The following is a 6,000-nucleotide window of genomic DNA, read 5'->3' as shown; positions in this document are numbered from 1 at the left end:
ATCTTCAGAATGGCCGCAATTCAATTCGGTGTACTATAACCATTAATAATAGTGATTTATATACCTTTCATAATAACATCATGTTAGTATCATTGTAGGTGTTTTTGACACAACAAGAGTAAGACAGTGTGGTATTTTTTAGTATATTAAATATTAAATATTAGATTTATGTAATAAAAATAGATATAACGCGTATGTTATTTGATTCCACCCATACCTTCTGAAGCGGACCCCCTCCTCATAATATTGTTTTCCAGTAACTCAAATAAACAAAAACTCCGAAAACACCGTCTTTTCACTATTCACTTTTGAGGGGCATTAGCTGTCCTATGACATCTTCAAATAAACATATACGGCTCAAGCACATGGTAAGTCCGCAAATTATGTTGCCATTAATACCAAAACCACTTAGGGGTGAAATTCCCTTTCACCTAGTGGCACTATTAAAAAATTAGGCCGATTCAGCGATTACTAGGCCGATTAATCGCTACTAGGGGCCTGACCATGTCGATTACCATTAATCTCTTGTGTTAATCCTTTAGCCCGATTAATCGTACCGAAAGTCCGATTACTAGGTATGTTCCCGATTAACAACTGCACTTGGTCAAAAAAGTTATAAAAATTTCAGTGCATATAGCTAGTAGCGCTACCCCTCCTCAGTAAAGTAGGTTTTGCAAAGCTCCCGCTTAATTGCAGCCTCCAACAGCTCGAATTTCGCTATCGCCAACTAGTTTATTGCCCTCCCAGACCAGTTACTCTCAGTTTCCTAGATACAGGAGCTCGACCACCTTGAGTAGCTTGTGTAGGAGTTCAAGGGCGCCTTTGATAGGTTAGGTGGTTGAGGTGTAAGAGGGGTCGTACCCTAGCTAGGTAGGTGGTGGGAGAAGATAAATTTCAGAGGTGAAAGGATAAGAAGTGGAAGGAAGAAACGCAGCTTCGACTTTTTTCGATAAAGGAGCATAGCCCCAGCCTCTGCATCAATAGATGCATACGGCTTGCTTTATTAAAATCAAAGTATCAAGTCAAAAAAGATCCATCATCACTTATTACACTCATGGAAACGATAAGGTCGAAACATGAATCAACCAACTAAAAATATGGCTAACAGAAAAAGCTATACATTTGCTATTCTATTAAGATGCCGCCACCCAGTAGCCTGGAAAAAGAAGTCCTGAGCAATCACTAGCATCCGGTTGCATTTAATAACCATATCCTCCCGTTGCTCCACCGGGAGAAGGAAAACCCATTGCTGGATTGAATGAGCAGCTAGCCGGATAACCTGCAAAAAATTAGTCACACTTTCTTTGTTAAAGATAATATCATTTCTAGTCCTCCAAATAGCCCAACAAATGGCCGAAACACCAATTCTAATCTTTTGTTTATTATTTTTTCTCAGACCATTCAGCCATCTACCAAACATATTAGTAATATTAGCTGGTGGCGGAATATTATACGTAAGGTACATCATACGCCATATTATCCTTGCAAAAGGGCAATACATAAATAAATGATTAACGGTTTTCGTGGAATCACAAAAACAACACTTTTGACATCCCTTCCACTTCCGTTTAGCCAAATTGTCCTTAGTTAAAAGCACCTTATTACTAAGGAACCACATAAGTTTTTAAATTTTCAACGGATCTTTAATTTCCATGGATACTTACGAAGATACATAGTATGCCCATTCATCCAATGAAGGTACAAAAACTTGACTGTAAAAATACCCGAATTAGTAAGCTTCCAAATAAACTTATCTGGTTCAGCTGTTAAGTTAATTGTAATTAATCTCTGGCATAGATGTAACCATTGCAACCACTTATTATAATTCAAACCTCTTCTAAAAGAAATATTGATAGGATCAGTAGCAAGTACAGTTGAGATTAACACATTCTTATGTTGAACAATATTATATAGTGCCGGATATTGATGCGATAAAGGGGTATCCCCCAGCCACACATCCTTCCAGAACCTAACAGATGTCCCATCCCCCACTCTAAAATAACCCCTCTTAAAAAAGTCCTCTTTAAAATGCATGAGATACTTCCAGAAAGGTGAATCCGTCGTTTGACTTCGACTTGTGCTAGCGTTTTATTCATCAGATCATATTTAATAGCCCCCCAAAAGTGTTGGTAAAACTCCGCCGGAAAACGCGGCTTCGACTAGTGGATCCTGATTCGCTCGTGACCTTGAAGATTATGTCATAGAGGAGAATCATACATGTTTTTCTTGGATTTTAGGCTTTAAAGAAGTAGGGCCAGACATATAAAGGCTCATATACTATTATTTTCTTATATGAACTGTTTTTACGTGCTAATTTGTATAGGTTACACCGATTAATAGCCGATCGAGTTAGTCGTTCAAATTCCGATTAATCGCTACTCTCAAACCGACCAAGCAGTTAACGATTACCGATTTTCTTACCATTGCCTAGTGGTGCAGCCACTTCTACCAGCTTGAGTGTGACAGATCTCGTACCTGGAGGCTGTAGGCATGGGATTCCTCCGTCCGTCCACAAGGTAGTAGCTTCATTGATAGACTACAACTTGTTGAGACAGCTACATTTCAACATGGGATAGGATACAGGTTATTTCTTTCTTTGTTGCTCTCGAAGCTTCTTTATTCTTGCAAATTGTGTGCATCCAGAACTCTAGATATGTAAGTTAATTTTGTATGATTTTCTTAACTTGATGGTCTAAACAAGCATTATGCATAAAGTAGCATGATGAGATTATGAAAACATCATGCTGATGAAATCGCCGAAAACCCCCGTCGATCATAGTTTCAATGACATTCTTGTTGCTTGTTTGGAAAATAAACTTATTACTCCTAAGATAGTGTGCAACACCACGGTAGTATCTTCTATTTCTAAATAGTTGGATCCCACGTATAATAGACTAAGCAGTCAATCTGCATAGCATGTTAGTGCAACTAGGAATATCACATAAGCTAGAGCACATCTTCCATACTCCTTGGAATGCATCTCGTAAGACACTGGAGCATGTAGGATAGATGAGCAAGGTGAGTTTATTGCTGAAGTTTGACGTTGAAATTCAGTGGTGATAGCAGAATAAAGAAACATGTGATTTTCATCAAAAGGGGCATATGTTTAACTTTACGTTATCTGGGCTTCAATCATGTTCCCCTCTGCTTAACCTTATGCATCTATAGTTAAGGCATGGTTCTCTGTACCTTCACCCCCTTTTTTTGGCCCACCCAAAGGTAAACAGAGCATACATTTTCAACGTTGTCTTGTTCTGCTTTGCACAATGTAGTAGTTTGCTCTGTAATGGATTGTGCTAGTTTGTTACTCAAGCATACACTTTTGCATTAGATTGTTCCTTCCAGCTTTTTTGTAACAGATTTTGTTACTTAATGTACAGTACTAAATAATATATATCTTAGGAGGACTGGATTGTTTTCAGAACAAATCGAAGCTTCTTCTGATCTACCGCTATTGCTAAATGCCATGTGATTTTATTGAAAACTGCTCTTTTCGCATCATTTTACAAACTGGTGAGTATACTTGATACACGTTGCTTCAAAGTTACTAGTGCTTTGTAGTTTCACTCAAGTCTGAACCGTCAAGATATATTCACGCAAATATTGGGTGTAATTGATATGTTCTTGGCGTTCAACGACATCATCATCAATCTTTGATGATTGTAGAATTATTTCTTCAAGCTTTAGAGAAATTATATTTTTAGGCATTGTAATAGGGAAAATAAGAGCATCTCCGGTCGCTTCCCCTAAACCGTCCCCCAAACCGATTTGGGGCGCGTCGGACAAAAAAACCGTTCCAGCCGCGTCCCCCAAAGCCGAATTTTGTCCGGCGCGGCCTGATACGGTGTCCGGCGCCCCGAGCCCGTCCCCGTCCCACAGGGGACGCACTGGACACGCCGAACACAACGAAAAGCGAGACGAAGCGACGCGAGCCTGACGCGTGAGCGGCACAGGGAAAATTCGTCTCCCACTCCCGCCAAATCCCGCCCCTCCCGCCACATCACGCCTATCCCGCCGCGCATTTCTGGCCTCCCAACACATATCCCGCCGCCGATTCATTTCTCCTATCCCGCCGATTTGTTTCTCCCTCCCGCCGTCCACTCGCCGCCGCGCCCATTCCATGGCGCCGCCGACAACCCCCAAAAAGATGGCCAAGAAAGCGGCCAAGAAGCCGTCGGGCAATGGGACGAAAGGGGCGAAAGCGCCGTTCGCGAAGCCGCGGAAGGCGTTGGTTCCGAAGAAGAAGCCGGAAGGATGGACCGATGATCAATGGCAGCAAGATTGTCTGCGCCGGAAGATGGCAACGGCGGAGCGGAAAGAACAAAGGGCGTCGGAGCAGGAGAAGAAGGCTCTGGCGGCGCGCCAGCACCCGCACATAATGGCCGGGTGTATCGTCGCCACCAATGCGAGCCCATGGAGTACGTCCTTGCCGGTGTACGTTCCGGGAGTGATCTCTCCGTCGACATCCGCCTTCTACAGCGACGGCCCCTCTGCCACTCCCGGGTGCGCGACGCCTAACTTGTCGCCCCACTACCAGAATGCGCTGCCGCATGGCGGCTTCAACCCCAACAACCTCTACTCCCCGGCGTACGAGCAAGCGTATCAGCGCGAGCCAGGACCCGGTCCGGACGGTGCCCCATTCACTGGCCGCAGGGGGGCGCTCGAATTCGACAGCGCCGGTGCTGAGGAGGAGGAGGAGGAAGGGGGTGAGGACGAGGAGGAGGAGGAAGAGGAGGGGGTGGAGGACGACAACGACGAGGACGAAGAGGGCGGTGAGGAAGAGGACGAAGAGGGTGTCGGTGACGATGATCTCGTGGAGGTAGACGCGGACGGCATGAGGACTAGGAAGAAGAAGAAGGCGTCGGGTGATGCGTGCAGTTGACACACGTCCGTTGGGAACCCCAAGAGGAAGGTGTGATGCACTGATGCAGACAGTAGCAAGTTTTCCCTCAGAAAGAAACCAAGGTTTATCGAACCAGGAGGAGCCAAGAAGCACGTTGAAGGTTGATGGTGGCGGAATGTAATGCGGCGCAACACCAGGGATTCCGGCGCCAACGTGGAACCTGCACAACACAACCAAAGTACTTTGCCCCAACGAAACAGTGAGGTTGTCAATCTCACCGGCTAGCTGTAACAAAGGATTAACCGTATTGTGTGGAAGATGATTGTTTGCAGAAAAACAGTAAACAAGTATTGCAGTAGATTGTATGCGATGTAAAGAATAGGACCGGGGTCCACAGTTCACTAGAGGTGTCTCTCCCATAAGATAAAAGCATGTTGGGTGAACAAATTACGGTCGGGCAATTGACAAATAGAGAGGGCATAACAATGCACATACATGATATGATAAATATAGTGAGATTTAATTGGGCATTACGACAAAGTACATAGACCGCTATCCAGCATGCATCTATGCCTAAAAAGTCCACCTTCAGGTTATCATCCGAACCCCTTCCGGTATTAAGTTGCAAAACAACAGACAATTGCATTAAGTATGGTGCGTAATGTAATCAATAACTACATCCTTAGACATAGCATCAATGTTTTATCCCTAGTGGCAACAGCACATCCACAACCTTAGAACTTTCTGTCACAGTCCCAGATTTAATGGAGGCATGAACCCACTATCGAGCATAAATACTCCCTCTTGGAGTTAAGAGCAAAAACTTGGCCGAGCCTCTACTAATAACGGAGAGCATGCAAGATCATAAACAACACATAGGTAATAGATTGATAATTAACATAACATAGTATTCTCTATCCATCGGATCCCGACAAACACAACATATAGTATTACGGATAGATGATCTTGATCATGTTAGGCAGCTCACAAGATCCAACAATGAAGCACAATGAGGAGAAGACAACCATCTAGCTACTGCTATGGACCCATAGTCCAGGGGTGAACTACTCACTCATCACTCCGGAGGCGATCATGGCGATGAAGAGTCCTCCGGGAGATGAATCCCCTCTCCGGCAGGGTGCCGGAGGTGATCTCCG

The sequence above is a fragment of the Lolium rigidum genome, chromosome 6, assembly GCF_022539505.1.
Source record: "Lolium rigidum isolate FL_2022 chromosome 6, APGP_CSIRO_Lrig_0.1, whole genome shotgun sequence".
NCBI lineage: Eukaryota > Viridiplantae > Streptophyta > Magnoliopsida > Poales > Poaceae > Lolium > Lolium rigidum.
Note: the sequence above shows the minus strand (reverse complement) of the source record.